General features: G+C 45.8%; 1 long non-coding RNA gene across 1 annotated transcript in view; it reads right to left on the minus strand.

Annotated features, from left to right (window-relative positions):
• The window catches only part of LOC108391084 (uncharacterized), a 95122-nt gene that overhangs the window by 59393 nt on the left and 8936 nt on the right, over window positions 1-26793 (minus strand). The window contains exons 3-6 of the long non-coding RNA XR_012129270.1: window positions 19134-19268; window positions 18485-18627; window positions 17888-18024; window positions 6301-6385 (exon numbers count right to left, since the gene is read on the minus strand). This is a non-coding gene — a long non-coding RNA (uncharacterized lncRNA). The remainder of the gene's footprint in view (window positions 1-6300; window positions 6386-17887; window positions 18025-18484; window positions 18628-19133; window positions 19269-26793) is intronic.

Raw genomic sequence — 26793 nt, forward strand, 5'->3', positions numbered from 1 at the left:
TAGAAGTATTAGACTTATTCTGTGGGGCAACAGTGACTGAAAATTATCAGATGAGAGATGTTGGCTCTAACAAGGTAGCAACTTTCTGAAAGTCAGAACTGTCATGTATCTAAAATAAACAACCTTGTGAAGATGGTATGATTCCTAAGAAAAAAGATGAGGAAAGAGTCCAGCATGCAAAAAAACTCATCTGTAATCACCCAGGAGGGTCACCGTGTGACTGTGGACTCCACAGTGCTGTGCGCACCATCCCAGGCTGCTTTTGGACCCAGCATTGAGCTTAAAGAGATACACAAAACCGGTGCAAACAGCCGGCAGTAAGAAGTCACAGGAAAGCCACCAATGTGAAAGCATAACAAACAGCTCTGAATATCTTGTGGAGTGAAGGATCAGGCAAGGAACGGCATTTCCCTATGGGAAAGTAATGACTTCTGACAAGAAACAGGAACCTCTGTCAGGAGAGCAGGAATTTCTGACAGGAGACCAGGTATTTTTGACAGTAGAGCAATAGTTTACAATAGGGATTTTTCACAGAAAATATTGACTTCTGATAGGACACTAGTGGATTCCTGAAAAGAGAACAAGATTTCTGAAAAGAATTTTTAATAGGAAAGTGGTGATTTCTGACACATTAGTGACTAATGACAGGAAAAGTGCTGATAGTGGAGCTTGGATTTCTGACATTAGTGCCCATTATATAGGAGAGTTGTGATTTCTGACTGGAGGTCTTTGATGGGAATGAGGGAGGTAGGTAGGAAGGATGCAAAGCAGCAGCTCAGAACAAACTGGAAAGCAACAGGGAGGAATCAAGTTCCCTTGGAAAATAGCTATTGGTCCGGGGTGTTAACTTTAAAAATAAGTTATTTTACCAGCAAAAATGGGTATATGCATAAATAGGAGAGAACTGCAATCCAAGAGAAGCAGGCCATGGCAAAACCATAGGTGACTTGGGAGAACAAAGGAGAGGAGGTGCTCTTTTACAGAAAAAAGGGCCCGCTGGGGGGCTGTCCTAAGCAAAAAGCCCATTGGAGAAAACTGGGAGTTCTGCCTATCATGGCTTCTCATTGGGTGATTTGTGACAGTCTCTCATTGGCTGAACTGTTGCAGGGTTGAAGGCGGGAATCAGCTGTCCTGCTGCTGAGTGGTAAAATGCTGGCTTGTTCGCTGGGTCCTGCAATTGACAAGGAGTGGTGGGACATGGGACATCAGAGCTTCCCCTATTGGCTTTCCTCCTTCCCCCCATCAAGGCCATATCAGTGAGGTTTCTCTTAATTTTCCTGAGTGTGAAGGAAGGGTCATAGGTGATCAGAACAAGGTGGATTAGGGGAGCCTCAAATTGGACAAGATCTTGGGTCCAGTATCTCATTTGGCAGAGGGGGGTTGAGTGGGTTGGAGGGAGAGTGTCTAGGAGAGTTACATCATAGATGTGAGCATAAATGGCTAGGAAATGCATTCCCACCAGGAGAGTGAGAGGAAGTAGAAGATAAGGAAATCTGGTCCTTCTTCATTACCCCCAAACCCAGAAAGAGCAAAGCTACTTCTTGATTCAGGAAATTCTAATGAAAGCATTTGCCCTCTTAATTAAAATCGCATGTTCTTGGCAAAGGTGGGGCAGGCAGGATAAGAGAGGAGTGATCTCTCTAAAGCTGTAGCTCTAAAATTATCCAGGAACTAAATCCCAGCATGTTTGGAGAGAAGTCAGCATTGTGGAAGAGAGGAAAACAAATTAAAGGAGGAGGAGTTATCAAGAAAGAGCCTCTGATAGAAACAGCAGGCTGGCAAAATACGATCAGAAGGAAAAGTGATTCCCTTTGTCCCGTGCTCACCACCCATGCACCGGAGAGCTCCCTGGCGAGGCCCAGAAACTTAGTGTAGATTATTTACAGGCTCTTTTTCCTGCAAGTGGTTAGGTTTACTGTGAGTAAAAGCCCAGCAGTGCACAGCTGAAGCAGGATATGTCTCAGAGGGAAAGAACGCTTTTTCTTTCAGACTGACTCTCGTTGACCCCAGCGCCAGGCACCACGTCTACCACGTGACTGGATTCCTGTGGGCCCTGAGCGCTAGGAGAATTCTAATTGTGCAGATCCCCAGAACAGCTGCAGCATCCCCAGCCAGGAGCTCCAGACCTGTACTTCCGACCGAATGCAGGGCTCAGCACAGCTCTTCATGCTAAGTCCTGCAGGACTTGGGCAGAGGTCAACACACAAAGCCTCCTGCAGAGAACTCCCCCCACCCCACCACAGACCCACCTTTTGCCCTGGTGGTCCCTCCACTTTCTTCCTACAGAATCAGGGAGCATGGTCTTTTCTTTCTAGCTGCCGCTAACCTCCCTCTCGGCATTCCTTTAATGCCCCTGACTGGTCCTCAAGCCATTTTATTGCTCAGAATGCCAACTGAAAAATCAAGATGGTCACCATAGAATTACAGATGAGAAGCAGACTTGAGATTTTTTTTATCTCAAAAAATTTGCATTTCTGAAGAGTGGTGATTTTTCTCTGGAGATGCCATGTGGCTGGTTCTGTTCCACTTTGAGAACTGCTGTAAGAGACCTTCCCAGGTGAAGCCCTTTCCTGCATTCCTGCCTGATGAGGCAGGTACAGTCTGTCATGTTCTCAGTAGTGATTCCTGTTCTTTTGTTGCCTGGGACCCTGCTCATGCAGGACTTCTCAGGGAGAGCTGTAGTGTGTACCGTAGGCCATGTGTAGAGCCTCCAGTTCAGTCCCTTTCTGTGAAGACTCACAAAGTCTTCCTAGCTTGGTGACTTCAGGCAAGTTGCTTAACCTTGCTAATCCTTAGCTACCTCATCTGTAAAATGGGGATAAAAATGCCTGCTTCACATGATTATATGTAGTATCTGGCACCCAGTAGGCTTAATAAATTTGGTCCCCTTACTTCTCACTGGGGGAAGGCACTTTGTATGTTGGAGAGCCAGGCTGCAGCAGGAAAGGCTGTACAGGTCTGTGCTCTTCCAAAGTCACCCAGCTGAGCAGCTGGGTGGAAGCTGAAATACCACCGTGCTTCACCCTGGATGGGGCTTTTCTGTGTATCCCAGGGGCTAGAAGCAGCTGCTTCACCAGCACCCAGCCCACCCTGCTGGAGAAACAATGGCACCTCTAAGGCAAGCGTTTATATTGCCGCCTTCACCACAGTAAGACCAGCTTCCCCTCCCCTCCTGCTTGTCATTGGAGGCCATGGCAGGGTGGGAAACAGCTGCCATTGCAATGGGCTTTTCTGTTTGCTCATCAGAGGGGTCTCCTTGAGTTGGGGGCAACCAGTGCTCCTCCCAGAAGGCCTCCCGTTGGCAGGGGTGATCTGCAGGGTCTCAAACTCAGAACCTCTACCTTTATATCTCAGAGCCTCAAAAGAGGGGCTCTCCTTAATACTATGGCTAAAGAGCTAAGCAGGGTTTTTTCTCTTTTCCCCAGCAGGAAAAGACTAAAAGATGGCATTCACAGCCCCAGCCATCCTGAGATGCTGTGTGCCTCAGTAGTAGCTCACAATGGAAGAGGCCTCCTGGCCAGGGGTGCCTTGATCCTTACCCCTTTCTGTCTTCATTTCTGTTTCACATACTAGGTAAGACACAAGACAATTATTTCTCCAAGACTTAATCTGTGTGTTTCCCTTTCATTCTACTTCCTTACTGGGACCCAAGGGCTTCCCAGTCCACACCGATCAGAAACTCACTCTCACAGAAACTACAGAGCCAGGGCACAGACACGAAGGCTCAGAGTGTGCTGGCCAAACCAGATTTTCCTCTCCCAAAGACCAGACAAAACTGGAGGAGCAGGAAGAGGCAGCTTGGCCTGGACAGGAGGAGTGGACACCTGAGTCTTTGGAGTTGGGAAAGGGCCAGGGGAAGAAGGGGGCAGATGGGAGTGTACTCAGCGTGGTGTAGACCCCCAGCCACCACCAGCACTGGGCACGTCTAAGGCCTGGAACAGTGAATGGTGGTCTTGGGAGCCAGGAGTAGGGATAAAGACAGAAAACCATACCCCTGAACAGAACCAGGTGGAAATTTCTCTGTAAGTAGGAGCAGTGATAGACCCTACACTGCTAAACAGTTTGACTGTGGTAGGAATGCTCTCTTCAGATGAAGGAATTTCCAATGGAGAATCCTTTAGAAAAAGCTGGAATCATATTAGGAAAAATTCTCAATTTATTAGCGCAAAACTAATTGAATTTCTCAGGTAACTGGAGTATCTTTTTTGTACTATTTTCAGGAGAAAGAGGCAAATAATAAGGAAAAAAAATGAAGGAATTATTTTTAAAAATAACAAAAATGCTAACAGCTTCTAGGCCAATGCAGTCTATCCCTATGACACTGCTACAGTAGGAACAATTGATGCTCAGAAGGATGACCCGCTCTCTCCCTTGAATCACGGGGTCATCAAAGGCAAGTTTCAGTTCATTCAGCTGCCAGAATCTCTATTTCCTTTGCATGATAGTGAAGTGGAGTCTGACTGTATTTCTGAATTAACCAAAAGCTCCTTGAAGTTGATTTTTCAAGAATTCTAACACCTTTGGGGGCACAAACAACACTGTATATATATCGAATGTGTTGCACGGTCAGGAATGAGTTGGTCTTCAAGAAGAACTTTGTAGGGTTGCATCTTGTAGATTTTTTACTGGAATGGTTCATGCTAATGGTTCTCAACATTGGTGGGGGAGGGGTTGCATATTTCCCCACAAGGAATATTCGGCAGTGTCTGGAGACATTTTTGGTTGTCACTCAGGAAGTTGGGCAGGGGACAGGATGCTCCTGGCATCTAGAATATGAAGACCAGAGGTGCTGCTCAATACCCTACGACTCACCAAAGCCCCCTCCATAGCAGAGGTTCATGGGACACACATGTCAGTGGTGCTGAGGCCGAGATCATGGCTCACAGCAACGCACAAAGAGCAGGCATTCCTAGTGAGGCTGGGGAAAGTGACCCCTCAAGGCTGCTCACAGGCCTCCATGTCGAGCTCAGAGGCCTGCCTCATCAGCCAGAGCTTGGGCTGGTCTCCTTACCCAGGCTCTTACAGTGGTTATATAATCTAAAGCCAGGAGATTCATCCAAACAATAGTCAGGATGTTTGGCTGCTCTCTGCTGGCAACAAAGATACTCAGCTGAGCCTAGAGTGGAACGTAAGAACTTGTTCTGCCAGGACCTGAGACTGAGTCCCTAGGTGGTGCATGTCTCCCTTGGGCAGGACTGGGAAGGTGCTGCCAGTCACAGAGTAGTACTGCCTCTTCTGACTTCCATCAGCAGCCAAGTCTTCTGGTGGCCAATACCTTGTTTCTTTGGATGTGTTAGTATCATCAGTAAAGCCTGACTTCAGCCTGAGTGCAGAGTACATTTAACATGATTGCATTACTTGGCTCTGATCCATTCAATATGTTTACATTTTATAGCTTAATGTATGAATTTCAGCATCTGAGAACAGAGGGAATTATTTTGAGAAGGCTGCTAATCCATGAGTTTCTGGATGTTCAATAATGAACATAGTTTGCTCTAATTTAGTATCAATATTTGTCAAAAATATTACTTTGATATAGCAATTAATAAAATATAAGTGATTTAAAGAGTGGTTATGATTCATAAGAGCTTTTTGTCAATATGTATTTTCTCAATCAACACTCAAAGTATAAATGTTATCATGTGGGAATGGGTCTGGGAAATACTTTGAACATAAAAAGGAGGACTTATACTGGAAAAAGTTGGGAGTACTGGTTTGACTTTCAGGAGGCTAATGTCCCATGTTTCACAGTTCTTGTGCAGGAAGGGACAGGACCTCAGGGTTGCCCTCCACCTCCCTCTCCCCATGGAATTTTCTTGTTTACTCTGTCCCTAGCATGCACAGTGGAGAATAGTCTTAACCCCTTGCATTTTTTACAATTTTGAAAATATTTTCACATCCAATATCTCACTGGATCCCCCAACCCCCCAGTGAGAAAGGTAAAACAGGGTATCATCTCTATTTTATGGATGAGAACAGGGCTTGGGGACCTGATCTGCTTCAGGATCTACACCAGGATAGCAGGGGCCTGGGACCCATCCTCTGACTTGAGCCCAGAGTTGGATCCACTCCCCCTGCATTGGTAACCCACCCCCCTGGAGGAATCTGACCCACCAAATACCAAACAACTTCATAGTAACAAGTGAATGAAGAGATTCAAGAAGTATTTAAGAGCTTTGATAAAGTAATCGTTTCACATACTTCTGAATCCCAGCTAGTTTATGAGAATTGCACAAAGGTAAAGAAAAGAGAAAATAATGAAAAAGCCCATATTCAGTTGCCAGGGAAACCCATGCTTACCTTAGGTTCATACTTGGTACAATTATGTGAAATTTCCTAAGGGTTCCAGGTGGTCTTGAGGTTCTCTGAATCTCACTTTGTAAATCTGAAAAGTAAAAAAAGAAAAAAAAATGCTGAACCAGAATATTTCTGCATTATTTTATCTTTGGCATTCTATTATTCTAAATCTATGAGTTCTATCAGCATCATCAAAGGAAGAATTCTCTAGTACAGAGTGAAATGAAAGAATCCATCTACTCATTCATCCATTCAGTCATTCAACAAACAGATCAAGTGTAAAGCACTGTACTAGGCTCTGTACAGAGTACAAGACTTGAAAACAAAGTCCATTGAACACAAACCCATGCAGCTAACCTAAGGAAATCAAGAACAACTACAAGAATGTCATTATGATTGGCTTAAAATCGATGTTTTAAACACTTTTGATGAAAAGTTAAGAGCTTTTCTATTGGAATGTAAAGTATGCAGACTAAGAAAATTTCCTGCAAATGACTCAGAAATTCTCTAAATTCTAAACAAGCTCTCAAATGGCTATAGTGTTTAGAGAAAACCAGTAATAGAACACTTTACATTCAGTTTTTTGCAGTGAGAATCTAAAAACATAAAAACTTCAAAACAGATTCCAGTGTAAGAAAAAATGTTAAAATTTAATCTACAGTCTGGTATTGACTGCTGTCCACTGAGGGACTTTCTTCTATCTGAAAGAAAAAAAAAGTATATAGTACAATCCCATTATTCATACAGTATCTTTTCATTTGCTCAAAAAGTAACTGCATTTTACTTGTAATAGAGAGATGAGATTGATTTGGCAAATGGAAACCAAGGAGATATTTCTTGATGGATATTTTCACTTTCCCTGTTACATGGGATGACAAAATTAGGCAGGAAATTACAAAAGTCTGTGACACAGGAGGAAATTGCTTGCATGGTAATGTAGAGAGGACACACTGAGGAGGCGCTGCAGACAGAGCGAAGGCAATGTGGATAAAATGAAGGTTCCTGTGGCCAGGATTCTCACCTGGCCCTGGTTGGCTAGCTCACTACACAGGTGTGGGCAGTACATCGTTATTGACTCTATATAAAGAGCCCTGCCCAGTGCTCTGGGCGACACGGTGGCATGGCTGCAAGGCTGCAGGAAAGCAGAGCAGAGGCTGGAGTGGTGGCAGCTCCAAGGACAGAGGCCCAGACGATGGATGTGCAGGCAGAAAGGCCCAGAGGCAGAGACTGGCTTGCTGCATGCAGACTCTCTCTGAGTGAACAGGATTTTAGTGACTGACCTGCCACGGTGGAAATAAAGTTGGGTATAACCCCTTCACCCAAATAATGTTCTACTGTCATTTCTTTGGTCACACTGAATCCATAGTGAACTTGCCCAGGGCTGAAACCCATTGGCAAGATAGGCAGGCACTACTTTGTCTTGTTTCTCAGCCTCGCTGCCCAGATGAATGCCATTTCCTGAGCAGGGGTGCTACAACAGGTAAGGTGCTGGCTCTACTCTCGAGGTACTTGTCATCCATGTGGGGAGACTGAGCCAAATAACTGGGCCATTTCGGAGCAGTGTTCAGGACCTAATAAGGCCAGTACTGGTGTCTTGCCAATGGGGTTCAGCCCCGGGTAAATTCACTAAGGATTCAGCATGATGAAAGAAATGACAGTAGAACATTCTTTGGGTGAAGGGGTTATACCCAACTTTATCTCCACGGTGGCGGGTCAGTCACTAAAATCCCGTTCACTCAGAGCGAGTCTGCACACAGCAAGCCAGTCTCTGCCTCTGGGTCTCTGTCCTCAGTGCTGCCGCCACTCCAGCCTCTGTTCTGCTCTCCTGCAGTCTTGCAGCCCTGCCACCATGTCACCCAAAGCACTGGGCAGAGCTTTTTATATAGAGTCAATAACAATGTACTACCCACACCTGTGTAGTGAGCTAGTCAGCCAGGGCCAGGTGAGAATCCTGGCCATAGGAACCTCCACTTTATCCAGAACTGGATTGCAGGAGCATGGAGGATGGCTCGGGGTCTGTGGGTACTGCCTGAACAGAAGTCTCTCTAAAATGCTTTGTAGGATTGATATTTTACATGTGGGTCTGAAGACAAAAAGAAGTACATAATCACAGGGTGTGATAAGAAATCCTTCAGAGAGAAAAAACAGTACATGAAAATATGATCAAATACTCTAACACCTTTACTCAGGTGCACTTGGGATGAAGAGACAGGCAGACCCAGAGGCTCTGGGGTGGGCCACACCTTCCTCCCAGGCTTGCCCAGGGTGTGAAGGAATCTCCAGGGACATCCACTCTCTGCATTAGCAGTGTATTGGGCCAGAGGACACACCACAGCTGCACTAATACTTGCTATATTGGATTACAAAGCCGAGTAATTGCCATTTAAGCTTCAAGCAGTGGTAAGGGCATTCATCTGTGTTTTCATTCATTTGTACAGCAATTAATTTGTACCTAAATTAACAATAAAAATGGTTATGTGATCCAATGAAGTAGAAATAATAGCAGGAAAAAAATAACCTCATCTGAATTACTCCACTGGCAGGCCCAAACCACTCTTTTCCCCTTCCACTGTTGTTTGTCTCTCTGGAGAAGGTTATTTGCAGGCACGCAGGGTGGGAACTGGGTGTGCAAGCTGGCCCCTGTCAGGGGTCCAGCCTCAGAGGCCATGGACAGGAAAATGGGATTTGTATGATGCAAAGTATTGTTGACTTGAAATGGTACAAGCAGGTCACTACTGCAGCATGCTCCCAAGCAAGGTCAGGAAACAGGCCCTCTGGAATCGTTTAAAGCAAAACTAGACACTGACTCAGGAGATGTCAGCACAGAAACAGCAGACTGGGGTTCTTGGGCAGCATATGGCTAGCAGACACATTTTGTTTGACATAAAAAGGCTTTTAAGCCTTTGGAATTGTTTCCAATGTATAAAAATTAGGGTATTTCACATGAATATTCAGATCTCCAGTTTTCTGGAAAAGGTGGGATATTGTTTGCATTACATCTGACTTTCTGCCTGGCCACATTTGCCTGGAGCAGAGTGCTCACTGCCCCTCTGATCAGGCTTGCTTGCCAATTTATTGTAATTCCTACTGTCCCTATTGTCCCATGATGTGTCTGCCTTGGTCGTTATTAACTCACCTGGCTCCGGTAGGATTTGAGTGGGCCCTCTGGTTTAGTGTTTGCCTAGTCACTTACCGAAGTAAACTGCTTCTCTTTTTAACTTCTGGAGCACTTCGTTCCGAGTTTGAATGTCTTGGGCATGGAGGTAGCTCCCCAACCAAAAAGGTTACCACTGCTGCTGTATTCTTTCGTTTTGGCATTGACCTGTTGCCCTAGAATCACAGACCTCTCCAAAAGGAAGTTACTATGGAGAGTTGCTCTTCCACCTGCCTCATCTAGGTTCAGAGGCCAAGTGATTTCTTCAAGGTCAATAGCAACTTGAGACAGAGCCAAGACTAGAACCACTTCTAGTGCTTTTTCTATTACAGGTCAGCCCCTCTTTGGGTGTTCATTCATTATGCTGCATGTCCCAGAGCAATATAATTTCCCAAGTCACTGTGCAATCTTCCCACTTTGGAAAGGTTTGAATAGTGTAAACCTATTGGGCATGGCTATTTGCTCTCTGAGATGGCCCCTGGTGATGAGACATAGTACTCAAACTTCATTTCTGATTCAGTCTGTTGACTTCTGAGAAGTCTGAACTGGGAGTGAGGCCAACTGGGTTCAAGTCCCAGCTCTCCCTCTTAGCAGCTGTGTGACCTTGGGCAAGCTTCCTTGCCTCTCTGAGTCAGAATTTCCCAAGTGTAAGACAGGAATGCCTACCTCACAAGATGTTGTGATGATCACAGGACAATAAATATGAACATTCTCAGAAAAATGTAAAAAGATAAATGCAAGTTACTATTACAGACTATTGAGCTTAGATATCAGAGAACCTCAGAATTCCCTCATTTTACAAGTGAGGCAATACAAGCATAGGGAACAAGTCATCCAGCTAGCTATGGGCAGAGTTCAGATTAATAAATCGGTCTCATATCTACTCCACCACTGCCACTCAGAATCTCAGTTAAAGCCCTGTGGGCCCAAGCACCTGGGCAGCAGAGGAAGCATCAGCTGGCCATGGGTGAAATGAGGAATGCCCCAACCTCCCCTCAGTAGGGTTTGTGGAAGCAGAATTCCAACCTCAGAAACAGATCACTAAATGGCTCTCATCTTAAAGGCAGAGCCCCACACTTGCTAGTTGCTGATTCTCACTCATTGAGCATGGACTTGGGAGGCATTACACTGTGCAAATGAACACTGTTTTTACAAATCTGTGGGACCTGCCAGCTCTCTCAGTTTAACTAGATGTCTGCATGACATCCAGACATGTTCTGCATTAAGTTAGAGCTATTAATTTCAGAGGGAAACAGCCTCTGAAATGGCATGAAAGACAAAAATCTGTTCTTTGAAAAATGACACCATATGCGCCTGCATTGCTGCAGTTAGGGTAAAAGGCTGTTCCTCCCTTTGTTACTCATCAAGCCGCCAATGTTAATGTCAGATTTGCAACAGTACCATATACTAATGGAACCTAAATTAGCTCTAAAATTAGCCCTTAACAAGAAACTGGAGGCTAGCTCAAGGCAAGCAGATTTCTCTGACTGTGAGAGACAGAAAGCAATTTAGCAAAGCAGCCTGCATATTGATATTCTCAAGCCTCAAAAAAGATCACTCTTCGCTCTGAGTCAATTGCCCAGGAAAATTGTGCACAGCCTGATTTCTGCCTATGATACATCAGGAACTAGCAGCTCCACCTGCAGTTTTAAGAAAACCTTCCTTATAAGCTGTTGAGAGTCTGGAGTGGGGCTGAGAGGAGAGAGGGATTTAGAGGGTCAGATCTGGGCTGGAGACTGGGTCCTAGGAGTTATAGTATGCCAGATTTTAGAGCATGTTCCATTATCACTGTTTAACACCTTTAGAGAACCCAGAGACTACAGAAAAACTGGTGATGGAAAATATTTATATGGATAAAGAATATTTAGTAGCTGAAATTGATAATTGCGTTATCTTCCATCATCCTGAAAAATTATGGACTGAAAAAACTTTCTAAAGCACATCCTATCAGTAGGAGATACTAACAGAATGGTAAACTTCATTACCAGACCCCAGGCCAGCCAAGTTTTGCTGTTGCTGGCTCCTCAATGGCCCCAAGTTGGAATTGGAAGGTCAATGGATCTGCATTTTAAAGGCCGGTTTATTTGGGGAATTTTTGTTTTGGAGGTCCTCAACTCCAGGTCTGTGGAGCAGAGCTGGGGGAGAAAGAGGGTGCAGGGGTTGGATGGGTAATTAGAACCACTGAGGGCTGCCCAAGGGAAAAACAAAAGAACTAAGAAAAGTAAAGATGCAGCTGGGGAGCAGCACAAAGATGGCATTGGTTTAGGTGCAGGGTGGTTTGAATTAGGCACCCTCCTACCAGGAAAAACGCATCCAGTTCTCGGAATGAGAAGTCTATGCCACCACCCACTCCAGGAAGCAAAGAACTCCTGTCTGGCCAAGGAGCACCTCCGAACCCGACATTGGGGTGTGTGAATTTAATTCAGCTTTACGCCCTGAACATGCATCGGGCCCTGTTGGTTGAGCAGCGTGTTGGTAAGACAGAGCTCGGTCTATTGGGGTAATAAGACTAGATAACCAAAAATAAGTCAGCTGCGGGTGAGAGCTCCGAGGAGGGGCCTGAGAAAGTGCTTTGGGGATACAGATGAAGGCACCATTTGCTCTGGGTTGTGAGTATCTGGGGATTCTGCGCAGAAGAGGTGGCAAGCATCTGAACTGTACCTGGAAGGATGCATAGAAATTAGTTACAGGACTTTCAGACCATCAGAGACCAAAACTCTAAGCTTTTTTGTCAACAAAAAAGGTGATGATATGGAAAAGGTTCTGACTTGGGTTCAAATCCCAGCTCGGCATTTAAAGTTGCTGTGTATCTTTGACCAATTCATAAAACCTCTCTGGGAATTAAACAAGACAGTATGTTTGAACATGCTTTGTAAAAGATAAAATACTACACAAATGCTAGTTATTAGTAACGATACATGTGCTGTCTGACAGGGTTGTTACAAGACTTCTTTAAAAGTGCTATTCAAAAGAAAGCGGTTATAAAAAATTCTAGAATCATCTGGCCCCAGAGAGAACTGCAGATGTAATAAAGGTTTATCAAATTATCAACAACTGAGGGAAAAACTGAAGCCCAGAATACACATTAGGTTAACTAGAATTATAACTGGCAGAAACATATTTCTTATTAAATAAAAAAGAACCTTGTGAGACAAATAACATGTCTTTAATGATGCTTAAAAATCAGATTTAAAAAAAAATCAGATTTTAAGATGAAGAACTTGCTATCATAATTGTTCATTTTTCCTGGCACTGCTTGGCAGGACAAATCTCATAAACTCATAACATTTTGTGTCAGTACAAATAGATACATCTTCTCTGATTATCTCTACAGTTTAGGATGTGCAGTGCAAATGTACCAACACTGGCGAGCATAGGCTTGCATTTTGTCCTTTTCTATATCTGCCAAGATCTTCATGAGATAGTTTCTAACAAACCTTACTCACCAATAAAAGCTCCCTTTGAATGTATCCCGCAAACTCAAGAAAAAGAGAGACTCCCAGTTGAAAACAACAGCAGACCACAAAACATGGTACTACGGGACGTAAACAGGAAGTGTAGTAGTTTATGAGGGCTGCTGTAACAGAGTCCCACAGACTGGGTGGCTTCAACAACAGAAAACCATTTTCTCACAGTTCTGGAGGCTAGAAGTCCACAATGGGGATATCAGCAGAGTTGGTTTCTGCTGAGGCCTCCCTCCTCGACTTGTGCCTGACCACCTTCTCTCTATGACTTCACATGGTCTTTCCTCTGTACCTGTGTCCAAATTTCCTCTTCTTATAAGGACACTAGTCAGATTGGATTAAAGCCAGTGCATATTACCTCATTTTACCTTAATTACCTCTTTAAAGGTCTTATCTCCTCAGACATTCTGAGGCATGAGGGTTAGGACTTCAACATATATGAATCGAGGCAGGGACATGATTCAGCCTATAAGAGGAAGGCACCCAATAGTTCATGTAACCTCTGAAAAAATTAAAAGCCTGTAGACACTCTCCACAATGCTCATGAAAGTCAAAGAGACTCAAACCGTTCTCCTGCACAGATTGCACACATCTCTAATAATATGGGCTTTGCCCACTTTGGGGGCTGTGTGTGGCCTGTGCGAGGGCATAAATGGCACAATGCAGCAACTTTTTTTAAAGCAGCCCCATGGGAGTGAGTTATGGAGGAGGAGATGCAGCTGGACTGCCAGTGTCAAGGTCGGCTGTGCTGGCATCCGAACAGCAGCTGTTGGAGCAGTGGGAAGGAACAGGAGAAGGAGAGAGCGGAGCCATGCACCTTGTCCAGGAACCATGCTGATTCTACTTCCCCTGCAATTTTTTACTTAAAGGAATTCCTCTTAGCCAGTTAGGAAATCTGGGAGCAGATCCTGTATCACTGGAGATGTGATCCCCTCTCCCAACCCCAAGCATTTGATAGGGATGACAGAGATGGAAAAACCCTCATTAGCAATAGGCCCTGCCCTTTCATATTTCCAAAGAAATCTGCAAAGAAAAACAAGTGTGTTCAAACACCCCTCCACACCACCCTGCAGTATCGGGGGCCTGGGCCCTCCAGTCTGGGAGCTTCCTGTTTTTCCTGTGGGAACAGTGGATGTGCTTGGAGGTATGCTCCGGAATGACTATGGGCCTCCCTGACAGACACAAGCCTAAACAAGAGTGACAAAGGGAACTAGGGAAACACAGCTTCCAGTCTAATGGAACAGGATCACCGAGAGACACTCAGAACAAAACCAATTATAACAATGACCAGAATTACAGAGTGCCTCCTGTATGCCAGGAACTTACGTTTATCATACAATTCAATCCTTTCACTCTGAGGTAGAGATCGCTACTGTCATTTTACAGATAAAGAGACCAAGTTCAGCAAGGTTACACAACTCTCTTCCCCAAGATTACCAACTGGGACAGCTGTCCACGGGGCTGTGCAGTCTCCCCTGGGCCCAGGCCACTGGTGGCAGAACACCACAGGCCTGGCATCCTCCCGTGCAGGTCCACCATGCCTCAGGGGCCATGGTTCTCTCTTCTGCCTCTGCCAAGTGCAGCCTCCCATGGCCACTCTGCACCCTGCTCAGGAAAGCACACAGAAGGCCCTTAACAAAGGGGACTTGAACTCAAGCATCGTCAGGTTGTGACAAAAGCCATGTTAGGTCCCTGGGGTGAGTCCTGATCCTGGATAAAGGCACTGGGAGGCCCAGGAACACCCCCACAGGGTAGTGGAGGGCTGGCCTGTCAGCCACAGGGGAGCACACAGCTTTAGCCCTGCAGGGGGAGGGACAAAGGTAGTAAACAACAACAGATTTCCAGACTCTGAAGGAATGGCCTTCTATGATCTATGGTGCCCCTCTTCCCTTTCACAGTGAGGTGCTTGATTTGGGGTCCAGTCTGAAACAGCAACTGAATTGAAAAGACAGACAGTGGAGAACAGGTATGCCTCCCTCACTGTGTTCTTCTGGGTAAATCATTCCCCCATCAATGCTTTGTTTCTATAGCTGCCAAACTGGGTCAATAATGCTGACCACCTATTTCTCTTAGGGGAAAGAAGAAAGTGTTTACAGCCAGCAGAGCTTAGAGTTCCTGGAGAAAAGTATTAGATAAACACTGTGCCATTCAAATGGAATCTGGGCTTGTTTATACTTTCACTGCCAAAATAAAAGTACACAGCACTTCAAATGTGTCCTCTAGAGCTTAAAAGGCCTTTTTCATTTCCTGAGTTCTTTGGGAAAGAAGTTACTAATGTGTTTTAGAATACAATGTATTTTTTTCTTTTGGAATTTGGAATCTCTGGATAGGTGAGCAAAAATCAGATTAAGATATCAAATTAGTCATTAATTTCTACTCACACACAGACCCTCCTTCTTAGCAGGTGTCAATCAAAAGTTTATAGAACACTGTCAGTCTGAGGGAAATCCTGACTCATCCTCTTATCCTTTATGGAGAGCAAGGTATTTGCTTTTCCTTTTTCTCAATCAAAACTGGTTTCTTCCCCAAAGCCCTTTCTGAATGGCTATTGATTTTCTCTGGCTTGAATAGGCTGTTAATAATGCTGGGTCCTCAGGGATCCCTTTAAAGCCTTTTCTTTCTTTGGGCTTGTATTTGTTTGCTGAGGCCTTCTGGGGGCCTGCCTCCCAGGCCTAAACAAGCAGCACATCTACACCCTGCCTGGGTCAGAGGGTGGGGCAGTGAGCTTGCTGATGCCCATCCTGCCCCAGCACCTCCCTGCCCCTACCAGGTCCAGTCTGCATGCAGCTCCTGCTCTCAGCAGTTTGCCAGCAGGCAGGCACCCACTAGACGGCTAACTGCTGACCCAGGCAAGAGATGCTGAGAGGATGAAGGACCGTCCCTGAGCCTGGTACTTCTTAGGCATCTCTGGAAACTCCTTGGCCTCTCCACTTGTTCCAGTCCCAATCTTCACTGTGGGGGCCAGTTCTGTGAGGGCCCCAACAAACTTCACCCGGGCCTGACACCACAGTGCCTCACCTCCAGGCCAGCCGCTCACCACCAGTCCTGGGAATTCCCTACCAACCCTGACTCGTAACTGCCTCGTGGCCTGCCTGGTGCTCAAGCATGGGCGGTGTGGAGGGAGGGGTGGAGGGAGTCATACGCTATGGGCCAAACCCCTCCACTGGGAGATGGGAGCCACAAATACATTCTTCTCTCTTCTTCCTCCAGACTGAGAAAGAATGTTGTAAAGTTGTGTTATGGCCTCTCAGAAGAAGGTCTCATTAAACAAGCAGCTGTAGTTTACACCAAGTTGTGGCCAGCTTGAAGACATGCCCTTCTGTTGGCTCTCACTAGGCCTCACACCCTTTGCCCCTCCCTTAACCTCCACCCCTAGGGATCACTCACTCCCCTACGAGAGCAAACCTGTTTAAGCATTTACCTCAGGCTCTGCTTTCTGAGGAACTCGGGGTAGACAGTCCTTCGTAAGGATGTGAACATTCTGAAAGGAACCCTAAGGAGGAGGCGATGAGACTCTAAAAAGGCGTTCTAATGATGGCATCAGGGGCAGCAGGTTTGAGGAGGGTGATGTCAAGCCAGATTTTCAGAACTGGGAAAGGAATAATGCTCTCCTTTGCTGCCTTGTCACCTCAGGTCACCTAGCCTCCTCTTCCTTCTGCTCTTGCCTCAACCCAAGCTTCTCTCTGCCTGGCTGTGCTGTGACACGTTTTTTCCCACTTGTACATTCTGCTTCCTAAGGTATTTCATCCCAGAGAAACACCTGCTCCCACTGAAGGAGGCTGCCTGCATTATAAATGAGCCTCCAGTAGAAAAAGATGTGCTCAGGAGGAGGGAAGGAGAAAAACAGGTAAACAAGTGGGTCAGAACATTTCTCTGAGCATCCCAGGACAATGAAACTTTGCATTCCCTTGGGCCCCTTTTGAACCCCGAAACCAGTGTGGGCTGGTTGGAAATCATCATGACCACTGCTTTCTTCATGTGTTCTGGGCTTCTCCACCTCTGTCCCTTGCCTCATGCCTCGCATGTGCCCTCTTTCTTCCTTACGCTGCATGTCCAAATCCTATAGGTTCTTCAGGACTCAAAACAAAATGCTAACTCCTCCAGGGAGGCTTCCTGAATTCCCTGGTTGGGCATGATCTCTCAGTCCTCAATCTTTTTCCCTTCTTAACATTTTTACCTCTGATGGTAAGCACCCTATTAACGGGCCTCTGGGCGATTCTCCTCTGTGAGTCAAATAAGGGCCCTGCACATGGTGGTTGGTCAGGAAATAGTGAGGAAAGGCAGGAAGGAAGGGAAGGAAGGAGACTCTGTGGGCCCAGACAAGTCCCCTGAGTCTAGGATATGGCAGGTCAGTGGCCAGTTTCCTTTGCTTTCTCCTTTGTGTGCACTTGTGGTGTTGCTAATGACAAGTCACAGCAGAGAATCTCACATTTGCTGCTCTCACGTGAGGCCCTGCCCAAGCTAATTCTCTCTCGCAGTTTCCTGAAGCCTTGCAGAGAAGCCCGTGTCCCAAGCCCCTCATTGACTCCAGTGTGTGGCCTTGCAGGGAAGAGCTACATAAGGACATGGCAGACATGGGCCCCAAACACCCAGTCAGTGGGGGAGGAGGCTGTGCTGGAGGGTGGGTAGCCCCTGAATCCTGCTTTCTCCTCTGTCCTCCTCCCCAGCGAACACCCTGCTGACCTTTTACCTTGTCTCCTTTGTGTCTGGTCTCTGTGGGCTCCTCTACAGCTCTCCCTCAGCCTTACTCCCTTTCCCTTGCTTCTAATCCTTGGGATTGCACCCCCCAGTAAAGCAGATAATATTTAAGCATTTCCCCTACTTCCCTTCTTTTAACACTCTCTTTGGTTTAAGTACATGGTGACTGGACCTATAGTCTTGCACACTTAGGCAATGCTCTTTTGCACTTCTGGAGCCCTCAAACATCTGTAATGAATTAGTAAAGACAAACCATTTCCTTAATCCTAATTACCTGAAGAATAGAGACCATGCCCTGAAGACAGGGTTCTCTCCTGGAGAGTGGGCATGGCATACCGGCAATGGATGCAAGTAGCTTTTTAGACCTGCTGAATCTGCTGCTAGTTGTGGCCCAGGCATCCTGTAGAGTTTCTGGATAAAATATAAAATGTCCAATTAAATTTTAATTGCAGATAAGCAATGAATAATTTTTCATCAAGTATATCCTGCACAGTATTTGGAACATACTTATACTACAGATTATTTGTTGTTATACGAAATTCAAATTTAACTGGACACCCCATATTTTTATTTCCTCATTCTGGCAACCCTCCCTTAGAGGCTCCCAGAGGCCTCTCTTGCAGTAGTTCTCTGGCAACCAGTTACAGCTCCCCCTCTAGGCCCCTGGGACCAGGGAGAGGTAGGATCAGCTGCAAGAAACTTCAGGAGTTTCAGGATCATTGATTTCTTACCCCCTAAACCATTTTACAACACAAAAAGGATTCTTTTTTTTTTCTTTTAGAATTACTTTTAAGATGGGTTAAAAATATATTCTTTGTTATATTGTACATGCTCTGTATTATAGAAACGGTTAAACATGGAGAGGGCTTACAGTTTATACAGGGTGGCATATGCAATCTCTCCTCACTCTCAAGATAAGCTTCCAGAAGCACAGGACAATCACCATCCGTGTCATAGTTGAGGTACTGGAGACCCAGGGAGTCCAGTGACTTTCTGACAATCCCAGGAACAGGGCTGGAGGCCAAAACAAGCCCTATGTCTCAGCTCCCAGTACAATGCTCCTCCCTCCTGGGCAACCCACCTCCTTCTCAGGCCACTGGGCTCCAAGTTAATTAGGCAGCAAAGAAGTCTTTGGAGGAAGCTGAAAGTGAGAGGAAGTGCCCTGGAGGGACTGGTGTGGAGAGAGCAAACCAGAATGGCATGTTTTAATTGATCTTTGATTGTGCCAACAACTGCCTGCTCCCAGGGCAAGCAACTGCTGCTTCTGAGTCAGCACCCTTGGGAGAGGCCCAGCCTGCCCACAGTGCAGGCATTTCTGGCTTCCCCCCAACCCAACCTCTTGTGCAAGAACAGGGTCTGTGCAAAGCAAAAGGTTTCTTCTACTTTCTTAATTAGTCAAGCTGCCTGGAGCCCAGAGTCCTGGGAATACTGTCCAGGGTCACCAGCTTCCCCCAACCCTTCCACCCATCTTATCCCAGAAGCCCCAAGAGACCCAATTCTGCTGAAGAAGCTAGACTCACCTCAGAAGGCACTGCAGGAAGCTTTTGAACCACAAAATACTTCGTGGAGTTCGAAAACTTCTGAGCTACATAGTAAGTTTCACAGCATTAGCATTTATTCAGGGCCACCCTGAGTGCATGTGCCCAGCTATAACCCTGGAGAAAGAGAAGAAAGAAACTCTCTTCAGTGTCTCAGGGACCTTGGGATTTGGAAAGGTCTCTTGTCACCGGACAGGGGGAAGGACCCTGGATTTGGGGCCCCCTTGCCAATTAACTCACAAAGCCTATGACTTACTTGTATCTCCACAAAGATGTTTCACAGGCATCTCACACCTAACAGAACCCTTGGTTTCCTCCCTCTCACCTCCAACATGTACCTCCGCTAATCTTCCCAGGTCAATAAATGACTTCACCATCTAGCCCAAAATAAATGGTATGGCTTAAACCAAAAATACAGATTCATCTTCGAGTCCTCTTCTCATAACATCCCCACAGCCAATCCATCAACTAGATCTTTTGTTTCTACCATCACAAGATACCTTGAATCTGTCCATTTTGTTTCATCTCCATTTTCACCATTCTCTTCCAAGACACTAAAATCTAACAACCCAGTTAGGTCTGTCCACAGCCACTGTAGCTTATGACAGTCCCTTTCCCCATACATCATCCCAAGGTCCTACATGATCTGGCTCCAACCCACCTTCCCATGGGCATCTCTTCCTGCAAGTAAGAACTAAAATATCACATGACCCTGCCGAATCCCTTCAGTACCAGAATCTGCCATTTGCATATTTACTCATCCATGTTCACTGTCATGCCTCCTTCATCAGAATGTAAGGTCTTTAAGGGCAGCCTGTTTTATTCTCAGCTAGATCCCCAGTATGCCAGTGTACCCCGAGTATGCCTAAGGCTGCCATAACAAAGTACTACAGAGAAAATGGCTTAAAACCACAGTGTTGTATTCTCTCACAGTTCTGAAAGCTGGACATCCAAATCAAGGTCTTGGCATGGCTGTGCTCCCTCCAAAGCCTCTAGGAGAGGATCCTTCCTTGCCTCTGCTAGCCTCCAGTAGCACCAGGCCGTCCCTCACTGTGGCAGCATAATTTGAATCGCTGCCTCCTTTTCCACCTGGCAGTATTCTCTTTACATTTGCATCTGTGTCTCTCCTCCTCTTACAAGGACAGTGGTCCTACTGGAGTAGGGCTCATCCTACTCCAGTATGACCTCATCTTAACTTGATTATCTTTACAAAAACTTTATTTTCAAATAAGGTCACATTCATAGATACCAGGTGTTGGGACTTGAGCATATCTTTTTGGGGGGAATGCAAAGCAACCCATAATAGTATGGCATAATAGATGCTCAAAAAATATTTTGGAAATGAATGGATATTTTCAGTGGAGTCAGTAGAACACACAGTGAGCTGATTTCCAGAGCAGCAAATACAAGCACCTCAATACCAAACCTGCAAGTGGAAGGAAGCCTGCAACTATATAATGCCAAAGTAACTCACTAGTAAGAAACATTCAGATAAACCAGTTATGCAGTATTACACAATTTTTTTAAATATTAGGAAATTATTTAAATTTTTTTCACTGATTTCAATAAGCTGGCCAACAAGGCAGACTGCAGTTTATAAATACCTTTACATATACCCTGTCTTTGTCTCCTCCCAGAGGAGTGGGCATGTGAAATGGCTGAAGGGGCAGAAGCTCTGAGGGAGGATGTGGCTTGTGCAGGAAGTGGCAGGACCAGCATGGGGGCCCAGGCCAGTGGGACTGCTTGACCAGTGCCCCTGAAGGCAGTGACTGCGTCAGACCCACAAGCCCTGGCCAAGGGCAGTCGGACAGTGTTTGTGTGGAACTGCATGATGAATGCAGAAGAATAAGAAAGAGGACAAGATGGGAGGTATTTTGTTTAATTTCAAAGGAATCTAACCAGGAGTTGGGTGTTCATAAATGAGACTGATTCTATATATCATTTCAAAAAAAAGATTCTTTAGTAAGACCTTATGAGATCATAGCTTCATAGTATTGTGGAGCTGGAAGACACTGCGTTAGCTCCTGGGAAGAGGCCCTTGTCCTCAAGAAGGGTGAACTTTCAGGAGTGGGATTAAAACTCAAATGGCTCCAAAACAAAGCAGAACCTCCTTAGAGTGTCACCAAAGGTTCCAGAGGGACTCAGGAATGAGTCTCTATTGCTATGACCCTTAAAGAAACCTTACTGCGGAGGGGGGATCCCTTTGATCTAGGTCTGAAAGAAAAAACATAAATTTTACAGGCAGAAATGCATGCTGAGAAGAGGGAATAGCTTGAGCAAAGGAGATTAGAAAGGGCTGGGTGTGTAATAAGGGGCTCAGTGGGGGACCCGACCAGAAAGTGGGCTGGGACAATCAGCTCATTCTCCACGGGAACCCTGCAGTGGGACTAACACTGGCTTGGGGTTCCAAACCCAGCTCAGCCACTGATTCCCTGAGGGAACCTCTCCCTGAGCCTCTGAGCCTGTTTCCTCATCTATAAATGAGAGGGTTTTCTAAAGACATTAAGTGAGGCCTCAAGTTCTTCAAAGATACTTCTTTGATTAGCTTTCATGTTAAACTGCATGGTCAGACTTTATCTTAAGAATGGTTTTTGCGCTTTAAAATGTTTAAAAGCCACTGGTCTCAATAATGGCATTCCCTCCAACTGTATAATTCTATTTCTTTCTGCTGCAGGCTGAAGAGTTTCTCTGGTTTCTTATTCAAATGAAGCATGACTCATTTAGGATTTATCAGATCTATGGTTGTATTAAGTCACTTGAGCTGGTTCCAGTGGAAAATCCATTTTTATTTATATTCTTTGGACAAAGAGCTGAAAGAGTCCTAAGCACCAAGGTAGCAGTTCTGGCTCCACGCTGCTCTAACAAATGTCATTCCTAAGTATAAATAAAACAATGAATATGAGTTGAATAAATGCAAACCAGTGACACCATTTTGAACAAATCTTCTTACCTCTCTGACCCTTGTTTTTACCATCTCTAAAATGGGGACAATGCCTGCTTGGCCTGCCTCACACCACTTTTGTGAGGCTCAAATAAGAGAAGATACGTGAAAGCTCTTTACAAACTGTAAAGCACTCCATATGTGGAATGTACTGGGTGGCACTGGGGGACTCAGGGCTTAGGACAGCAGCTCTCCTGGGTGACTGTGGAGAAGTGGTTTCACTCCGACACCTCAGGAAATAACTGATTTTCTCTGACAAGCATTTCTCAGTTTGGTCATATAAAAGAATAAGAAAAAAAAGAAAGAATTCATGCATGTGCCACCCACTTTAGATGTTTCACTTCATTCCAAGTCCCAGCTAGCCTTGTCAGACACAAGGTGAATGAAATGAAGATTTGTCATGAGAGCAGGTAGGGCCTAGCGGGAGGAGCCTTGGCTAAGACAAACCCACAGGAAAGGCAGAGGCAGAAAGTCTTGTCAGGTTTCCAAAGATATCGACCAGTTCTTTGTATTATTTGTGAGCCCAGAATGGGGCTTTCTTAGTTACTACTGAGTTTGTAATCAAAGCTGTATCATTAGGCCAGTGAATGAATGGGCACAATTTCTCCTGCAGTTTAGGGAAACACTGATTCTTCCATTGGACTTACTCACTCTGTTTCATCTACTTACCAAAACTTCCCAATGCCATCCATCCTTCTGTAGCCCAAGCCAGTATCACCACAAGTTTCTTTAACCTGCATTGCTGGAGGTGTTTCTCATTTGATTCAAATATGCTAGTCTTCTCAACAAGGGTTTAAAACATCAAGAGAATGCTGTCCTAGGTAGGCTCTGAAACTGGAATGCCAGAAATAATGCCTTTGCTCTAATATTCCCTGGCTCCCTATCTTGTGGGCCATATATTCCTCAGCCTGAACTCCAGTCTGGCCCCATTCTGGAGGTGATAAGGTCTACTGGCAGAAGCCCTGAACTGGGGAAAGGAAATGGACCTCTATTCTCATCTGCCTCAGCTCCTGATAGCAAATGTGCATGTCCCTTCTGCTGACTGTGCCTCACTTTCTCTGCAGGTCCAATAGGAGGGCAAGCTAGTCCAGCTGTAAAGCTCCATTCATTTTCAAGGGGGCTAATACTGGGGTAAGAGGAAAGCTGAGAGGACAAAGCAGTTCTGCTTTCAGCAGGTTAAAACATTCTGAGTAAGGTTTCTTTGGTGAAGAATTCTGCTGCTAAAACATGCTTGAAAAACACTGGCCTTCACCTGACTCTGAGACTGTCCCAACAGCTTTTCTTCCCTGCACCCCTGCAAGAAGCCCTATAATATTCTTGCTGTAGTGACTTTACTCAAGACCCTCATCCTGATGCACAATGCTTGGGCTCTGATTCCAGCCTCATCTCCAAGAAGCCAACTTGCCTGTGAGGCTCTCTGCTTCCTCTGAACAAGCCACTTGGGGTACCTGGAGCCACATCTGTCTTGGAGTGCCCTGTGCAGGGTGTCTCAAATGTGCCCCACTTCCCCAACAAGATCTTAAGACCCCTTGGGCCAGGGACCAAGCTCTGGGTCCAATCTCAGTCCTGTTTCACAAAGGGTAACTGGTAAGTGTCTGTGGACATTGAATCAGTAACTGGGCCCTGAGGTTGGGTCACTCCCAACTGTGGACCCCTCCCCACCCCCAATGTTGGGACAGTGCAAAGGACAGAGACAAGGCACAGCAACTTTCCAGGGCTGGCAGAAAATGGAGCAAGTCAGAGACAACACAGAGGGATCCAGATTGGCTCAGCTCCCTTGATACCATCTCCCTCCTCTCCCCTATTCCTGGCATGCTTTGGGTGATGCTGCTGCACCTATAAACATCTGTGTATAAAATCTATCGCTGCACTCTATTTCCTCTCTAGATTCCTCTCTTTCTCTCCATTCTGAGCCTACCTCTGCCCTCTAAGAAGAGACCGACCTTCCTTCTAATCTGTCTCTGCTGCTGACAGTGGGTGAGCTTGAGCAGGTCCCTTCTGCTCTCTAGACCTCAGTTTCTGGAGTTCTGCTTTCCTGGACTTCTCCAGAATTCTGCCTCCCCTTTGCATGGATGCCTTACTAGGCTCCAGCCTGCCTGTTCTCCGGGATGTGGCCCTCATTCTTGGCTCTCCTTCAGCTCCAGCTCTAGGTACTGCCTGGCTGCACACACCAGCCTAAGTTGATACTCCAGGCTTAGCCTCTCCTGTAAGGGAGGTGGGATGAAGGCAGGCTTGGCTCCTCTGACATTCACATGGCAGACCAGAGATGCTCACCCAGGGCCTTGCTGTGGAACAGCAGATGCCTTGAGGTCTGGTATCAGCAGCACTTTGTAGGCAATAGACACAGCCAGGCTGACCTGCTGAGGGCACTGACTAGAGCTGGCAGTGTAGACAGGGAGATGAGCAGCCCCCTCAGTGGCCAGCATGCCTCCAGATAGGCCTGTGGGGGAGGTCCAGCTCAGCCACTACCTGTGTGACCTTAGGCAGGTCCTTTTTCCCTTCCTCCCTCCCCACCTTTCTCCCTCTCACAAATATCTATTGAGCATCTTCTAATGGCCAAGCCCTCTGCTAGGCTTTGATGCCTCAAAAACATAGCCCTGACCCAAGAGAAACTCATAATGTAATTAAGGAAGCAGAACTGTGGACCAGTAACTATAATATTTTCCTTCCTGGGGCTCAGTTTACTTACCTATAAAATGAAGGAGCTCTAGCCTTGACTGTGATCCTCTCAATTCAAATGTTATTCTGTGATGCTCTCACCACATTAGACCATCTGTTCCCTCCAGTATGGTGGAGTGGCAGGCCACAGTCAGTTGGTAATCCACAGGGAGGAGTTAGTAATAAATGATGACTTGAATTATATTGAAGGTAGTCTGCGGTGTGGTTTATTGTGGCCAACAGATTGCTGTGGTCTGGTTCTCCAAATTTCCATTCTGTCAGCTACTTCAGCCAGAAAACCACCCTACAACTGTCAAAGATTATTTCCAGCATGTCCAGGGGATCCAGGAGGGATCAGATGAAAGACAGATTCATTCTGTTGGTGTCTGAACCAGCACCAAACTCAAACACTTCTGACTACTGGCCCAGACTCCCTGCGGGTCCACCAGGTCCACACCCTTCCCTTCCAAGGCTAGAAACTGAGGAATATGAAATGAATGTCTAGGTGAGTAAGAGGCTGTCAGGTTGAAACTGTTCCGCAGGATTCCTGAGGACCCTGCATCAAGTGGCCCAGGGTAGAGCTTAAGTAATGTTTTTCTGGCTGGCGGCAAATCTCATCTGTTGGAGAATTCCTTTCTTTTCACAACCACATCTTTTTCTCTCTCACTCACACCCCACACACCAACCATCCTCCCTCTTCTCTGTCTTTCAGATTGAAAGGGCAAGGAGATACCCAGGCTACTGGACACACTCAAGACGTCCTCACAACCCAACAGAGGGCCTTCTGCCCAGCATGAGAACCAGCAGGATAACTATCCCTCTTGGGAGCCAGTGCTATCCTATCAATTCTATATTTATGCATCAGTCTTGGTCACCTGTTCTTTTTCTTTTTTCCCTCCTCCTGTGTATTCTTGATATTTCATAGAATTTAGTTTTCAAGGTCCTTGCCCTACATTTGCAATATCTGCAGAGAAAGTGGTCCTAGTCCATCCCAGCTCCCATGAGCTGGTAGATCTAGTTCCCTGGCCAAGAAGGGCACGCCTTTCATGAACACAGCCATATGGGGCCTCCCAGAGCCCTTCTCATTACATTGCTCAGCTGGATGATCAGGCCAGAGACATGGACATGACCAGGCAAACTGCGGGGGTAGTTGTGGAGCTACTGCAAGTCTTGTGACAGACTTTCAGTAGTCTGTCAAAATACTGAAATATCGACATTCTATTCAAGAGGAAACCATATTAACTTCTTCCCTGGGAGCTTCCAGAGATGAAAGGGCATGTGGAAGCTAGTGGGACAAAGGTGTCTTTACCCTGCACACTAGGTGAATATCAGCCTTCATCACAAAAAGCCAAGGAAGACTCCACCAGAAGCTTTTGGGGTGCCACTGCTGCCTCTGACAAGCTGATATCAAAGCACCCAGTGTGGCCATCATCTTTGATACAATATCTCAGGATTGTATTTATTTGGCTTTACTTTCAGCTTCAGCAGCAACTTTCATCTTCAACTGGACTATTATTTTGCAGGATAGCTTTTGATTAGGTATAGAACAATATCTTGCATTATCTTTCTGAAATTGCTGGATGAACACTGAGGCTAATAATGAAGTGTTGGGCTGAGACTCTCTTGAGATGCTGCATGGGTCCCGGCTCTGTGAGAGTGACTTACAGCAGCCCAGGCCTGCCTGGGAGGCAGGAAAGGCAGCATTTAGAGATTGATGGGCCCTGGGCCATGACAGACACAAGCAGATGAGATGAAGTCCACAGGGATTTTGTGTCATTCTGGGGGTGACCTGGAGAGTGCCCATGGCAGACCAGCCTGCTAGGGGAAACATTGTTCTCTCACCTGGTGGATTTGCAAATCCTTTACTTTTGCCATTTTTTTTTTTAAAAGAAATCTCTTCTGATTTATCCACAGTTTTAGTTAGGCTCTAGCCCAACTTTCTTTTAAATATAAGACTCATTACACAGTTATTGAATTATCAAGCTTTGTAAACATCAACATCATCATTATCAAAATATGATCCAGGTGTTTGACTGAGCAATC

This window comes from Manis javanica, chromosome 3, assembly GCF_040802235.1.
Source record: "Manis javanica isolate MJ-LG chromosome 3, MJ_LKY, whole genome shotgun sequence".
NCBI classification, from domain to species: domain Eukaryota; kingdom Metazoa; phylum Chordata; class Mammalia; order Pholidota; family Manidae; genus Manis; species Manis javanica.